Source organism: Lemur catta, chromosome 1 (genome assembly GCF_020740605.2).
Source record: "Lemur catta isolate mLemCat1 chromosome 1, mLemCat1.pri, whole genome shotgun sequence".
Classification (NCBI taxonomy): domain Eukaryota; kingdom Metazoa; phylum Chordata; class Mammalia; order Primates; family Lemuridae; genus Lemur; species Lemur catta.
Genome location: NC_059128.1, coordinates 37,959,832 through 37,977,206, shown reverse-complemented (window position 1 = coordinate 37,977,206; position 17,375 = coordinate 37,959,832). Strand labels below are relative to the sequence as shown.

Below are 17,375 nucleotides of genomic sequence, written 5' to 3'. Positions count from 1 at the left end.
CTTGATATGTTGATTATTCCAGGTAATAATTCCATTATTGTCAATATTAGTGACTCCCCTTAATGGCTACTGAGGAATATGAAATTGCCCTTATGCTAAATGAGTTCTTCTGTGTGATTTCCATAAAGAGGGGAGAAAATTAGGTTGTTGAGTTCAGAAGATACCATTAGGATGACCATTATTAGTGCTTGCTGCAACACAAGTCCCTCCTCCAGAAGCCTTTTGTCCTCCTAGTGTGTGCATCTAACTGCAAGGGAGACTGACAAATGTAGCCTTTATTCTGGGTATTTGTGTGTTCACATAAACAGTGGCAACTTCATAGTCATTTATTCATTTGAAAAACTTTTACTTAGGACCTACTATATGTCAGACACTCCCAGTGGGATATGTCAGTGAACAAAGCAAGCAAAGATTCTCGCTCTCATAAAGCTTACATTTTTAGCAGGAAGAGACAAACAATAAATATACATAATAAATTAATAAATTGTATAGTATGCTAGAAAGTGACAAGCGCTATAGAAAAAGGCAGAACAAAGAAGGGGGGTTGGGAGTGCGAGGAGAGGGGTCAGGATACAGTATGAATCAGGTTGTCAGGGCAGGCTTCATAGATAAGGTCATATTTGAACAAGAACCTTGAAGGAGCTGAGGGAGGGAGTTAACCATGCAGATGTCTGGGAGAAGAGCTTTGGGCAGAGGCAATAGCCAGTGCAAAGGCCCTAAGGCAGGAGCATAACTGGCAGGTTTGAGGAACAGCAAGGGGCCAGTTTGCTAGAGCAGGGGGAGAGAGTGGGTAAGTCACAGATGAGGTCAGACAGAGAGGCAACTGGGCCAAACCACATACAATCTTGTAGGTCATTGTCAGGACTTTAACTTTCACTTTGTGTGAAATAGGGAGCCATTGAAGGATTTAGAGAGAGGAGGGAAATGTTTCTAAAGGAGCACTTTGGCTGATGTTTTAAAAATAGATGAAAGAGACAAGTAGAAGAGGAGAGAGACATTAAGATTAACTCAGCAATCCAGGTGAGAAAAAAATAGTTACTCCAACAAGATTGGTAGCAGTGGCAGGGTTATATGTGGTTGTATTCTGGATATATTTTGAAGGTAGATTGAATAGAATTTGCTGACAGATAGGAATGTGGAATATGAAAGAAAGAAGAGTCAAGAATGACTGCTAGGTTTGTGGCCTGAGCAATTGGTAGGAATGGAGTTGCCATCACTTGAGAAGAGGAATGTTCTGAGTGGAGTTGTTAAAGGGGCTGAAACCCAAAATCTAGCTTTGGACATTTGAGTCAGAGATGTGTATTTCGAGAGCCACGTGGAGGTATTGAGGAGACAATTGGATACGTGGATTTCAGGGCATAGGTGTGTGTCAGAGACAGAAACCTGAGGATTGTCAGCATACAGATAGTGTTTTAGACCATGAGCCTGGACCAGAAATCCCCAAGGGACCAGCACAGCTAGAGGAAAGAGGATGCTTATCTGAGCTCTGGGGTGCCCCTACATTAAGAGGTGTGGAAGACCCTGCCAAGGACACTAAGAAGGGTGAGCAACAAGGGAAACTGAGCAAGGAGGATGGATACTCAGACAACCAATAGTTTTTGCCACAACTGAGAAACTAGCCATCTGTATACTTTTAGAAGTGAGTGCATAAGTTCCATAGAGCCCAAGAGGCTTTCCAGTGGCTAAATTAGTAGTAGTATCAACAGTAATAATAAAAATAAGTATAAAATTAATGTCATCAAACATTTATTGAGCATTCTTTTACGATGTGCTTTGTGTCTGTACCTTCATTAACAAGTGAGAAACTGAAGCATAGAAGGTTATGGACCTTGCCTGAGGTTGAGGTGCTCTAGGTCACACATCTATTTCAGCCGTTCCAAGGAGACTGGCTTTTTAGTGTTGAATCCCTCAATTATACCCTGAATAAATGAGATCACAGGGTGTGACTCTCATTAGATGGTCCGTCTATACAATATTTTTCCTTTTTTGCTTGTTAACTCAAGTAACAGACACACATGCTGAGTTATTCATTTTTATGTTCAAGTGACTCTAGGAGGTTTTTTTTTTTTTTTACTTGCCAGCTAATTACTTTGAAAATTCCCCCTAAGTTAGTTCCCAGTTAGGACATATTCAATTCATTCCTATGATGATCACATTTTAGATTATCTTAGCACCTTTGAAACAACTGATAAATGTTCTTTCATCTGTTGGCAGCTACTAATATTTGCCCTAAAATTTTTCTTTTCTATACACTCCCTCCCAGCTATCCCTTGGCATTGCCTATGATAATATCACTTGAGAGTGATTACCATTTCTATTATTACCTCCAACTCCAAAGATAACAGTCTATGAGAAGTGGAATCTGGGAGTTCTTGAAGTGCCTAACACATTCCTCATACCTCTGCTTTTTCTTGACTATTCTAATTTAGAAGGTGGTGGAGTCATCCCAACATCTGGGTCTTTAGAGGTTTGATGGATAGCAAAATATGATGCACAGCTGAAGAGATTTTGGAGTAAAATAGATGAAGATTTATTTAAGATTTTATAAAAGATAGAGTAGAAGTTGCCTTTTAAATTGTTCTGCAGAAACAGGGTTCTCATGTATCCTAATATACATAACACTCTGATTAAAGGCCTTAAGAAAAAATTTGGCATGTACTGTAGTAACAAAGGCAAAGTCCACTTACATCTGCCAACAGCTGAAAGGCAGATTCCTGTGGTAACATCTCTGAATTATAAACAATGCCATAATAACACTTGTAATTTGCGATGTCATCAGCTAAAATGAGACAATTATTGCAAATAGTATTGCTAATATTTTGAGAAACTAGGATCTAATGTTGCTAAATCAAATTCCTAAGAATTCCACAGGGCACTGAGCATATTATAAGATTATGCTGTGCTCTGGGCATGTCTTCATTAAGGCTGCTGGCTACTGCATTTTTATTGTTCTCCTGGGAGGTTTGCTGGGTTAATAGTGCCAGTAAGAAGTTGTGTCTTCCTGGCCTCGCTAGTGTACTGGCCTCCCAAGTAAGTATGTGGCCAGTGATGCGCTAGGTTAGGTTATGACCATCTGTCTTTGCTGTCTCCATGAAAAGTGAAGGCAGTTAGAAGTCAGTATGAAGTATGGTGTAGCTATCAAAAAGCATAAATATCTAAATAATCTTATCAGAGAAAGGAATAAATCCAGGATGAAAGTACTGAAGGATAGGAAAATCAGTGGCATTAATGCTTTAGGTTGATGCTTCATAGAGTTTGTGCCTTCATTGTTACTATCACCATTGTTTACCACAATTATTGTTGGGAATGATTATTGAGCACTTACCTGTGAATTTACTGTGCACTGGGCACTGGGCGAATGTTTCACATGCATTATTTGATTATCCTTACCAAACCTTATTGAACTAGGTGCCATCCACCACATTTTACAGATAAGAGAACCAAGGTTCCAGATTTATAAACTATGTTTATGGTCATATCGTTAAGAAGAGGCTGAAACCACATGCAAAAGAATGAAACTGGATCCCTATCTCTCACCATATATAAAAATTAACTCAGGATGGATTGAAGACTTAAATGTGAGACTTGAAACCATAAAAATCCTAGAAGAAAACCTAGGAAAAACTCTTCTGGACATTGGCTTAGGCAAAGAATTTACAACTAAGACCCCAAAAGCAAATACAACAAAAATAAAAATAAATACATGGAACTGAATTAAACTAAAAAGCTTCTGCATAGCAAAGGAAATAATCAATGGAGTACATGGAGAACCTACAGAATGGGAGAAAACATTTACAAACTGTACATCTAACAAGGGACTAATATCTAGAATCTACAAGGAACCCAAATAAATCATCAAGAAAAAAACAAATAACCCCACTAAAAAGTGGGCAAAAGACATGAACAGATGTTTTGCAAAAAAAGATATACAAATGGCCAAAAAACATATGAAAATATGCTTAACATCACTAATGATCAGGGATATGCAAATTAAGACCACAATGAGATACCACCTTATCCCTATTAAAAGGGCCATAATTTAAAGGTCAAAAAACAATAGATGGTGCCTATGTGATAAAAAGAAAACACTCATACATTGTTAGTGGGAATATAAATAGTACAACCTCTATGGAAAACAGCATGGAGATTCCTCACAGAACTAAAAGTAGATCTGCCATTCGATCCAGCAAGCCCACTACTGGGTAGCTACCCAAAGGAAAAGAAGTCATTATATCAAAAAGACACCTGCACTCATATGTTTATTGCAGCACAATTCATAATTGCAAAGATATGGGATCAACCTAAGTGCCCATCAACTGATAAGTGGATAAAGAAAATGTGATATATGTATATATATATGTATATATATACACACGTGTGTATATATATACACACGTGTGTATATATATATACACACACATGTATACACACACACAAACACACATCCCATTGGATACTACTCAGCCATAAGGAAGAATGAAATAATGTCTTTTGCAGCAACTTGGATAGAACTTGAGGTCATTATTCTAAGTGAAATACTTCAGGAACAGAAAAATAAATGCTACATGTTCTCACTTATAAGTTGGAGCAAAACTGTTGCTACACAAGGGCACACAGAGTGGGACACTAGAGACTTAAAAAGAGGAAGGGTGGGATTCGGGTGAGGGATGAAAAATTACCTGTTGGGTACAATGTACACTATTCAGGTGATAGGTACACTAAAAAATCTGACTTCACCACTATACAATTCATCCATGTAACAAAAAACCATTTGCATCCATAAATCTATTTAAATAACTAAATAAATAAAACAGATGGGACAAATATTAAATGGATAAAATATTTAAAAAAAGAAGAGGTGATCTGGGATTTGCACCCAGATTTGCTGGACTCATGAGCATTCACTTTTAACCATTGTGCTGTGCTGCCAAATTTACAGAAAGGTTATAAATCTGGCAGAGAAAACATCAATTTAGAATAGTTATAAAATTTTTGTTCATCTTCTATCTAGCTGTATGTAAGAGTTAAAAAGTAAGGAATAGAGTTTGAAAGTATTAATATTAGAAGGTGACAACTTTTATTGGCAATAATCATATCTATCTTGTGTAGGGAATATTTTTTCTAACCTCATAAAACTTTACCAGATAGGTATCATTATTTACCAATAAGCAAACGGAGAATCAGAGATTTAAATTGTTGAGGATCATCCAACTCTTAAGCAATGGAGCCAAGATTTGAGCCCTCATCTATCTATCACATAATTTCAAACCCTGGACTCTTTCGGCTACCTTCCGTGACCTTCTCTTTCTCTCTCTGTGTGTGCATGTGTGTGTGTGTGTGTGCGCGCGCGCGTGCATTATTTTGTCTTAGCAGTGGATTATGTATAAGTTTTCTAGGGATATCCTACTAGTCTGATTTGGAATAGGCCTCAAAGTTTCTACAGGCCAATGACTCATTTGATACATGAGTGTGTCCTACGACACACAAGCAAGTCTCCAGTTTTTTGTTTTTTGAATACCTCGAATGTTGAGAAATTCATTGTCGGATCCCCCCAAATTCTGACATCTTTTACTCAAGAACTTTCAGCTTTGTCTCCCTTTTTTCCCCCTCTCTTGGTCCTGGTTCCAAACTTTTGAAATATACAGAACAAGTCAAATGAGGAAAGGAAACCATGTCAATATTTAAAGATGGCTGTTGTGGTCCACCTTGAATCTTTCCTAGTACTCAGGGCCTCTCATATTCTTCAAACATTCTTCTTGTGACATAGATTCAGTTTTTTCCCAATACTATTTATTTCCCTTGAAGGATCTCTGTTTTGACTGTATCTTTCTTAAAACATGATATGCTTATGATTAATCACTTTTCTCTAAGTATGGTCTTACTAGAATAGACCAATAAGGCATGTCTACAACTTTGTTTTTTCTGGATACCACGTTAGCATCTTTGGCTGCCCCTCTCTAAACTTTTTCTTATATGATGCTGATAAGTTATAGTGCCTCTAGCCTATGGCTGTGCAATTGCTTTTTGACCTAAGTACCAAACTTTTATGTTTATCCTTATTCAACTGTATCATGTTATATTTGCTTCTCATTCAACGTATTTATCAACCCTTCTTAGTCAGTATTCAATGCAGGAGACAGAAACCTCTCTAGGTATTTTAAGCAGGAAGGGATTTCACACATTCAGTTAGGTCCTTAGAAAATCATTGGAGGAACTAAAAGAGTGGATTTTAAGCTGGGCCTTCAGAAATAACTCTCAGAACATTACAGAACTGAACCAATGGAGAAGATACTACCTCCGAGATTACCTCTGAAATTATGGGTTCAAGAACACAAAGTACTAACTGTGATCTTGCAATGAAGATGCTATCACCACTGCCATTGTACCTCCTGACACCTGGAAAGATGTAGAAGAGACACTGGAACACTATTGCAGGAGAACCTCGCATCTCTACAACCTCACTTAGCACAAAAACAGCAAAAAGGGACAGAAGAGTGGAATCTGCTTCACTTCCACCCTCCAAATTCAACATGAGGGCCTCTAATTAGTGGAATGTAATTTGTATCCACAATTCTAGTTACAAGAGTTGTTTGGTTTTTGTTTTTGTTTTATAGGCTCTCCATCATCTTCAGCCAGAAAGAAGGTGAAATGGAGGTTGAGAAGCTCAACTTCCAGTAGCTATCACTTTCCCAAATGTATATGATCTGCAAATTTGATATCACATTGCTTCAGGTGAATGAGTATATTATGCATGTGGTATGTGTGTGTATTAGAGAGAGTATAAACAGAGAGACAGAGAGACACTCACATCATTGATAAAAATCCTGGTAGGAGCCTTCTGGCATGCCACTAGGATTTTCTGAATTTTTCTGTAGATTAATGACCATGCATAAAAAGGGTTGAATTTTTTCAGCTATATCTTGTGACATCATGCCTTGTATACTTAAAGAGCTTTCAAGAGGAGATTTATATACTTGAGTAGATTCTTGGCTTGTTTGGCTCCTCCTGCTCTAGACTTGAGGGCCTCTCAGAGTGAGGGGTTGAAGACTTCTCTGGATGTTGAATAACCTTTTGTGTGCTCTCATTATGTTTGCCACAGGGCCAGTGGTACTGTGCAAGTCCAGGAGACACTAGTCACACTGCATTCAATGTTGTGTTCCAGAGGGCAACTTTCACGCAGAATACTATCTAAATTGTGTTCCTTGAAGTTGGGCAACCTGGTGGCTGAGTAGGCCATGTGTTAATGTTTGTTTGTGGTTGAGCTTAGTCAATTTCACACTACCTAAAGAAAGTAGATCTGTGTAGGTCAGTTATGTTGGTCTATCATATTCTCCTTCACCTCCCAATTTAGTGACTCTTAAAAAAGAGATATGGGATTAATTTAATAAGGTTATTTCATGGCTCTCATCGCTTCTGCTTCCTTTTACACTTACTCCAAAGCATAATATAATATATAATATAAACCTATAATATATGTTTACTGCCCCCAGATTACTATCAAGACCTCCAAGATCAGTTGTAAAATCTCACTTTCTCTTTTTAAAAACCAGGTCTCCATGGTTTTATTGCCAGTTTCTTGCCTATTTCTTTCTCTCTCCTTGTAGTAGGTACGTTGGGATCCCTCTCACACACCCTCTGCTCTCACCATGCCTGTAGAGTCCTATCACAAGCTCCTATGAACTCTACCTGAGGTTTTCCTTTTGGCTCAAGTGCTGTGAAAGGTTGGAATGGTGGAGAGTTATGACCCAGAAGGAACTTTTAGGCACTGACTAATGGAATTGGAGGTAATGTCCCAGCTTTCTCATGCCTTGGGTGGGACCACTCCGAGACATTTTTACACTGTCTCACAGAGTCCCCTGGCAGGATGGAGCCCCAGTTGACTGCAGAGGGCACCTGCTCAGTAACCCATACTGTATGGTCTTCTTTCCCTTCTCCAGCTCTCTTCCTCGCTTTCTTATCTGTGCTTTCTCGCATCACCTCCCAAATAAACCACTTGTACTTAAATTCTGGTCTTTGTCTCTATTTCTGGGGAACCTATTTTCACGTACCCTGTACTTCAAAAACCCCAGCTGGGCTGTGGTGATCATTACTAACCACCCAGAAACCCTGGGGAATAGTCATTGGAGTTAGAGGCTCCTTTACAATGCCCCTGCTGTGGTCTTTTCTCTAGCCAATCTTTTCCATCTAAAGATCATCCTTCTCAAAGATAAAAGAGAAGTAAGATAGATGTTCATAGGCTTCTCTTTTTAATACTCCCCTAGAACCATTCTATAGCTGACCTCTCAAGAGCAAGTTGTTGCTTCATTCTTTGTGCTTGAGTATAACGACAGTTTCCATGTATCATCTTCGGTGTTTTCCGTAAGTCTCAATTCAGTTAATTCAGAAGTTAACCTATTTTTGTTTTTTGTTTTTTTTTGGCAGAACTAGCTGAGGCTTTAGGCAATTGAAGGCAATTGAATTGGTTTTTAGTTGGGGGCATGGGTAAGAGGGTGTACCCTGGGCAGTAAACTCCCCCCAAGGGTGGGCTGAGGGCCGGGGCTGAGCCTCACATGGGTCTCTTGCTCCTTGTGCTCCCTGGCACAGTTGCCTACCCCCACAGGCTCTGGGGCAGCCACTCGAGGAGGTAGGCTGGAGGGGCCTCAGTGGCCGCTCACTTGGGCAGGACATCAGAGGACTCGGACACCAGCTTCCTATCGCGGGTCTCGATCTTCTTTACAACCACAGTCTTGGAGGAGCCTGTGCGGCTGAAGGAGCCGGAGCTCCCACCAGAGCCAAAGCCGAGCTGGAAGGAGCTCAGGCCATAGCTGAAGCCAGGGCTTGTGAGGCCCCCGTAGGCTGAGCTCAGCCCACCTGAGTAGCTGCTGGTGGTCTTCGTGTGGATGCTCATGTTCTGCATCCCAGACTCCAGCTGGCTCTCCTCGCCCTCCAGCAGCTTGCGGTAGGTGGTGATCTCGATGTCCAGGGCCAGCTTGACGTTCATCAGCTCCTGGTACTCGCGCAGCTGCCGCGCCATGTCCTGCTTGGCTCGAAGCAGGGCGGCCTCTAGCTCGTCCACCTTGGCCTTGGCATCCTCAACAGCCTGTTTCCCACGCTGCTCAGCATCCAAAATGGCAGCCTCCAGGGAAGCCCTCTGGCTTTTGAGACCTTCGATCTCAGCCTGGAGCCGGCTGATGTTCCAGTTCATGTCAGAGATCTCCGTCTTCGTGCAACGCAGGTCATCCCCATGCTTCCCAGTCAGAACCTCCAGCTCCTCATACTTGGTCTGGTACATGCTCTGAGCCTCAGCCCGGCTGCGGTTGACAATCTCCTCGTACTGGGCGCGGACCTCAGTGATGATGCTGTCCATGCCCAGGGAGTGACTGTTGTCCATGGACAGGACCACAGATGTGTCCGAGATCTGGGACTGCAACTCACGGATCTCCTCTTCATGCAGCTGCCTAAGGAAGTTGATCTCATCAGTCAGCCCTTGCAGGTGAGGCTCCAGCTCCGCCTTGTTCATGTAAGCTTCATCCACATCCTTCTTGATGAGGACAAATTCATTCTCCACGTCTGTACGCTTATTGATCTCATCCTCATACGTATTCTTGAGGTCCTCCACCAGCCCCTACATGTTGCCGAGCTCCGCCTCCGGCTTCAGCTTCTCCTGGCCCAGTGTGTCCAGCTGTCTCCGAAGGTTGCTGATGTAGTTTTCAGATATGCCGTCCATGTTGCTCTGAGCCATTTTCTGCTGCTGCAGGAGGCTCCACTTGGTCTCCAGCATCTTGTTCTGCTGCTCCAGGAATCACACCTTGTCGATGAAGGAGGCAAACTTGTTGTTGAGGGTTTTGATCTCCTCCTTCTCCTGGGTGCGCACAGCCTGGATGTTGGGGTCCACCTCCAGGTTGAGGGGGCTCAGCAGGCTCTGGTTCACCATGACGGCTGTGATGCCCCCCATACCACCGGCCCCGGCATAGCCCCCGCCCAGACCCACGCCCAGGCCACTCCGGAAGCTGCTGCCGCTGCCCACCCGGGAGAAGCTCGAGGAGCTGATGCGGGCACTGGGCCCGCTGGTGTAGGAGCGGCTGCTGAAGGCCCCCCGGGGGCCAGAGGCGGACACCTTGTAGGACTTCTGGGTCACCCTGATGGACATGGTGGAGGCTGGAGTGGAGGCGGCCGGACCAGAGACTCGAGAAGGAGCGAGAAGCTGCTTCTAGGTCTAACCTATTTTTTTGATATTGTTCATGCCAGTCCATGCTGTCCTCTTCTAATTGCTTCCTACTACCTTGATTTTTAACATGCTTTTGAAAAATGAGTTTATCAGAGAGTTCCCTGTGGATTAGAAGGAAAGGTCTAAACAGTAGTTATTGAGAATTGTTGATCATCATTATATTCTGAGGCCAGTTTATTGCTTCAGGGGTAAAGATAAGTGTGCTTCTACTCCCTCCTCTTCCTTCTGTCAGCCCCACCTAATGCTCTGAGTTATACGGCTTAATCCCATTTGGGCAGAGAAGGGTAGGTGGCCCAAGGATCCCCTTGATCCTGTGAGAAGAATATGAAGAACAGTATAACATAGAGGCAAGTTTCAACACCCTTTAGACAGCATTCGTGTTCACTTCTGCCCTTTGGCTAACATCCTCTCATAGAGTCAGATTATCCTCTGCTGTATTTTGTAGGTACTAATTTTCACATTATTTTAGTGCTTTTTATCTCTTGTCAGAGTCCTTATTGCTCTACACTGCAGGTATATTTGGTTTTCTTGTCTCATCCCTTGGATTGTAAGATCCCTGAGGCTTTGTCACAGCTGTGTGCCCGCTGCCCAGTGCAGGGCACTGTTTGGTTCTATTTGTGAGTCAGGACTTGGGTATTAGTACTGGACATGTAGGATCTGATCTCTGCTTTCCTGCTAAGGCAGGGTTGTGAGTGGGAGGGTGGGAACCACAGTATTATTATCAAAAAGAGTCTTTATTTGAAGTCAACGAGAAAAATGGTGATCCAAGAATTTAGGGCAAAGCTTTTCTGCTTGGAGAAAATATTCACTTCTTTTTTAGAGTTCTCTAGTGGAATTTGAGCTCATGGTGAATGTGGAATTGAGGGTTTTATTAGCATGACCAGGGTATTTTGTTGTTTCCTTCATACCCCTCCATCTATCTGCTTCAACACCATTGCACAGTGAATGTCACATTTTATGAGACTTTACTATTTTCTAGTGGTATTTCAAGAAATTAGAGTTGGCACTTTCATCCAGTAAAGCTCAGAAACCTATGTCTTCCTTGAATGACACCTACTTATTACACTGCTTTTAGGAAGAGCTGAAAGAATTGTAGACTTAGCAAAAGACAGAGTCATCAAGGATTTTTCAGACATACTAGAGCACACTAATACTCTAGGAATGGTACTTTAGCAGAGAAATCTCTTATTTTTGCCACTGGGTTATCTACAATATTTAGGGGGGCGGTTAAGGAGTCTTTGGCTTTGCTTTTAGTTTCCCTATAAGTTATTCTCCAGCCTCTGTGGATTTTCTGAATTTTGTCTTCATGATCTCCCCAGACCTGACCACAAGAGAAGTCTCTCATTCAGATTCTTTGTTGGTTCAACAGATTGATGTAATGGTTGTCTCCATATACGTGTTCAACCACAGTCTGCTTCATCCATTGCAGAACTGCACTGTGAGTTCCAGAATAATCAGTCTTTTAATCTTTACTTCATTCATTTATGTGAGCATTCTAAGAGTACAATTATATCCAAATACATTTTTAAAACTTTGGTTTATGTTTAGATTGCACCAATAGACAATTTTAAGCTATAAAATATGATCAAGAAAAAGTGCTAATCTTTTGGGAGCCAATCTTTTGGCAGCAGAACTATTAATTAAGTTAAAAGTCCAAAGGAAAATGTTCTGCATTTTGTCATTCAACAAATTACATTGATCTGTGTACTTGTGATACGGACATTAAGTCTAATTGAATGGGAGACAGATAAGTAAACAGACCAAATCACATTCGTGTGATGAGCTCTGTGATAGAGATAAGGTCCACGAATACATAAAAAAAAGGACACTTAACCCAGTTGTTGGTTTTAACAATAAACCTTTTACTGAATGTCTATTATGTGCCAAGTGCTGAAGTACTTTGTATACATTATATTTAATCTTCACTACAGCCTTGTGCACTCATTCATTTCATAGCCAGTAAACTTAGTGGGTATTGATGTTGCCATCAAATTTGAGGACCACGTTTACTGGCCAACTCTTACCATTTATCATGAAGTAAGATCACAGCAATGACTTTTTGACATACAAGTTGGTTAGAATTAGAACCATACTTGGTGTAATTTATTTCTCCTGACCCAGACAAAGAAGGAAGATTGATTACAATAGGACTTCTGAGCTAATTACTTAGTGGCAAGCTGTAATTCCAAAACCACAAAAGAAGAAGGCAAAAGAAATTCTAATAAAAATATGCTTCAGCATGGCCTCAAGTCATATGGCATAAACATTTGCAGGGTTTCTTGTTTTGTTTTGCATCCCAAGTTCCATGCTATAATCAGAAATATGTGGCACATTTTGAACAAAGGAAATATGTACTCAACAAAGCATAGAAGCTTAGCTGCCAACCAACAAACCCTAGAAATATGTGGTGACTTACCAAGAAGAACACAACTCTGTGTTCCCAATGTGGACAGCGTTCTGGGTGTGTATGCATCACATGAGGTTAGGTTCATTGTCAATTCAGTACCAAAAATGGGAGATGATAATATGCAAATTATAGCCTTTCAGTGAAGGAATGCATTATCTTAATTTTCTGTTGTAGTCATTAAAAGTGAACAAGAACTAAGCCTCTGATAGAATCTTTGCATTTCAAAGGTATAGTTTTGACAACTATCCAAAGGCCAGATCCTAGGGATTCCGAAGGTGTTTTATTTCTTTCCAAACCTCTAGTGGCCACCCACCTTTTCTGAGATTCCATTCCTTCCAACAGCTTGGGGTTGTTTGGGGGCTAATACTTTCCATTCATTACTGGCATCCTTCAAAATGCACCTTTACTTCACACACAAGTAGAAACATATTTACAACCTAATAATCAGGTTGATAATTTGTTTGGCAGAATGCAACTCATAAGAAAGAAAAAGCAATTCTGATTCTTCCTTTGCTGGGACAAACACCACAACACAAAACTCTGAGCAAAGCCAGCAATAGGCAGGAGTCTAGGATTGATAAAAATGAAGCCTCCCATCTTTTTTTTTTTTTTTTGAGACAGAGTCTCGCTCTTTTTGCCTTGGCTAGAGTGCCGTGGTGTCAGCCTAGCTCACAGCAACCTCAAACTCCTGGGCTTAAGCAATCCTTCTGCCTCAGCCTCCCGAGTCACTGGGACTACAGGCATGCGCCACCATGCCCGGCTAATTTTTTCTATATATATTTTTAGTTGGCCAGATAATTTCTTTCTATTTTTTTGTAGAAATTGGGTCTCGCTCTTGCTCAGGCTGGTCTCGAACTCCTGACCTCAAGCGATCCTCCTGCCTCGGCCTCCCAGAGTGCTAGGATTACAGGCGTGAGCCACCGCTCCCGGCCAGCCTCCCATCTTTTTTCTTCTCTCTCTCATGTTTTTCCATTTCTGGTGGCCTGCCACCTCCCCCTGCCTCCCAGCTCTAGTTGCTGGTGCCCATTTCACAGAATCGCAGAGGTGGAAGTTAAAGATAAACTTAGAGTGAATAGTCCCCTTTTGATCCCCTACACAATCCGCACTCTTCCCTGTCCCCTCTGTGTCACTCCTGGCAGATGGTCTTCATGCCTGTGGATGAGTGGATGAATGCTCCAGGTGTGGAGGACACTCACAACTACAATTTCCAATTTGAACAACATTGTTTGCAGGGTCTTCCTTCTGCTCAAATTTGCGCCACTCCCCTCAATCCCTTTAAAATATATTGGTTGATCCTAAGTCACCTCCTTGGAGCTAATTCTACTTATATACAATAGCTGGTCCTCTGAATATTTAAACCAGCTCTTGTGTCCTCTCTGGTGATTGTTTACTTACCTGCTTTGTTTCCCCCAGGCTGAACTCTCCATTTCCCTGGGCTTTTCTCATGTGATATGTACTCTGGCTCTTCATGCCCAGGTTTTTTTGGGATGCTTTACTGCCTTACCAGGCTATCAATTTTCTGCCTTTGCTCCCCAGCTTGGGACTGGCACCTCCTCACACCTTTTCCCTGCATCCACACCTGATCTAATTCTCAGGTCAATTATATATTTCAGTAGTCTCCTTAGGCTGTAGCTTCCCTTCCTATAAACTCATGATGAGCCACTTCGAGGACCCCGGTGTATGACTTGACATCTCTGCCATTCTCTTCTGTTTGTGCATCAGTCTAGGCTGTCAGGTTTAATTTTTGTTTTTATTTTTTGTCTTGAAGCAGTTGGTCACTGGGCCTCTTATATCTTTATCCGTGTCCATAAACTTGCTGAGGGAGGTGGGATGTACACAAATAACCCTGGGAGGAGAAGAGACAGGTCCAGTTTGGTTTCTTTTCAGTCTGTTTCATGTTCCTAAAATTACTACAAAAATTAGTAAATCTTTACTTTGCTCTCACAGTTCCTTGACTTTCAGCTTCACTGACTTTTGTCTCCAATTTTTAAAAATTTCTCAATCCTTTGGACAGATTCTATCTCTAGCAGTATTTCCACCTTTAAAGTTTTAAAAGCCAATTGAAATTCTTGCACTCTCATTCCACTGAATCTTCTCTTTGACTCATGAAATCCTCTGGCCTTGTGAGGTATTTCCACTGTGTCTCAGTTTACCAGTTTTCTTGTGGCTTCCCTACATTCCCAATCCAGTCTGATTCACTTATGCAAGTCCCATAATTTTCTTATATGCTCCCTCGGTTCTTTCCCATCCTAAATATTTTTCCACGCATCCACAAATCACACAACTTTTACTATTTTTCTTTTTCACTCCTATACCCATTCATTTATTTGTTTTTTTACCAGCTATTTATTGAACATTTACTCCCCCCCCCAATCATTGGATGTAGCAGTGAACAAGATTGACACAGTTCCTACTCTTGGGGGCCTTACATTTTGGTGACGGGAGAGGGGCAATGCCTGGATCAACCCAGGTCAATGAGAGCTGCTGGAGCAAAGCACAGAGCCAGGCAGGTGGAGGCTGCTGTTCATCTAGGGTTTCCAGTGCCAGTGAGGCCCTCAGTGATACTCATCTACTTAAATTGTCCTTGGTCTGCATCATCTCCTGTTCCTTTTAACAACTACTCTCTACTGGTCGTGCCCGTTATCTTCCCCATTATGTTTACTACTAGCAGATGATCTTCCCTCATACTTCTCTGATGAAAACAAGTTATCGGTAGTGGACTCCATCAATTTCACAGCTCCTCTCCCTCCAGGGGCAACTATTTATATCACCACTTGTCACTCCCTTCTTCTTCCTTCCTATTCAAGGCCACCTAGCTATTAATCTCATTTATTCTGGTCACAGGACCTTTCTTTATCATTTTTCCAATATGTACATTATTTTCAACTCTTCTCATTAGTTTCTTTTTGTTAGCCTAGAAATATACTTAATTTCTCATGTTCATCCTTTAATAATGGCTATCATTTATAGAGTGTTGCCACTTGCCACACACCTAGCCCCATCTAATTTAGTCCTCACAACAACCCTCCAAGGTAACTATTACTATTTAACTGAATTGGAAACAAGTGCAGAGAGAAGGCATAACTTTCCCAAGCTCACATGGCTTTTTAAGTGGTAGAACTGGGGTTCAAATTGAGGTCTGTTTGACTCTAAACCTGAATTATTAAGCCTGAATTCTCAGTTTTTTTAAAAAATTGTCCTCTTTCTTTTCTTTCATAGGTAAGCTTCTTACAAGTGTGCCTCCATTCCTCACCCTCTTTAATCAGGTTTTGCCCCACTATTCTATGGTGTCTAAGTCACCATCGATCTCTCATTTCCTGAATCCAGGGGATACTTTAAGTCTCAGTCTTATGTGAACACTATGCAACACAGAAATAGCATTGCTGTCCACTTGGAATTCTTGCCTCTCTAGACTTCTGTAATATTGCTCTAGACTGGTTCTCTTCTTATCTCATAACCATCCCTTCTCAGTCTTCTGTCTCTTATCTCTCCTTATATATTGGCTTTCTCTGAGGTTCTATTCTCAGTGTTCTCTCTCTTTCCTCTTCCACTCTCCTTCTCTTTCTTGATATTCAGGATTCTCTTACAATGATCTTTATTCCCATTTTTCATCCCTAAAACCATATCTCTATCTTTGGCACTGTTTAAAACAAAGGCTGAAAAATATCCACTGAAATGAGCACTAGGAAAGTCTGTATTGGTGCAGTGGTTGGACAGAAGCCATGGAGGGCAGGCTGGGGAGTGGGAAGGAAGTGAGGGAATGGAAATGGCAGGATAAAGCACTCTTGACCAACGCGGCTGTGAAAGGAGGCTAAAGAGCATGATCCTTAGACTGGAGGGACACCTCCTTCATCAGAAGGAAGGAAGATGACACAGACACAGGCGCATTTGCTGAGGAGAAGAGAGTTCATGCCTATGAGGCAAGTCCAGGCTGGAGGGGAGCCCATGAGTGGGGGATACTGCTTGCCGCTGTCTTTGGAAAATGCAACTTGCCACAGGGGCTAAGGGGACGCATGGCATCAGGGAGAAAACCCACACCCACCCTAGGTGTTTGGTGTATGAGAGAATAAAGAACCTTGTTTTGGGAGAACTAGGTGGGAGTAGGTATCCTGAGGGAGTGGCAGCTTTCAGTTAACACAAGGCAATGAAGGGAGCCCTTCATTGCAAGGGGAGGTTGAAGCTGTAGGGAGCAATCTGGTAATACAGTGGGGACCCCGGGAGCTCCACGGAGGGAGAGGCTAGGTCATCAATTAGGGGACAAAGAAGAACAGAGTATTATGGTGACAATAATGTTTGGAGAATAGATCAAAGGAGCAGGAGGCTGAGAACAGGAATGAAAGGCCACGCAGCGTCCAATCTTGACAGTCTCCTGTTGGAAGGTAGACACTGGACCCAAAGGGTGGGTATCCTGGCTCCATGAGCTTGGGGTAGTTGCAACTTGGTCTCAGAGGTTTCAGGACACAAGGCTTGAAGACTATAGGAGCCTGTGAGTCCTTGTGTCTTGGAGCACCAGCCTGGTCTTGCGGTGCCTGGTGAATGAAGCCTCCCCCAGCAGAGGGGAGTTTTGAGGCCATGACTATGACTGACTTACCTCGGCATCCAGCATCTAGAACAGTGTTAAGTGTATCCAGGCACTTAAAGATAGCTGAGTAATTTAAAGAATCAATGACAGAACATAGATTCAAGGCTCAGTCTGCTAATGCCAAAGCTTCTCCGTATAACATGCCACTTTCCAATATTCTGTTCCTGGGACCTGTAACC

General features: G+C 41.9%; 1 pseudogene across 1 annotated transcript; it reads right to left on the bottom strand.

The window, feature by feature from the left end:
• Positions 1 to 8,454: 8,454 nt before the first annotated feature.
• On the bottom strand, positions 8,455 to 10,153 carry LOC123648551 (annotated as a pseudogene). Its single transcript, XR_006738658.1, has one exon. The product of XR_006738658.1 is annotated as a keratin, type II cytoskeletal 8-like (transcript).
• Positions 10,154 to 17,375: the final 7,222 nt, after the last annotated feature.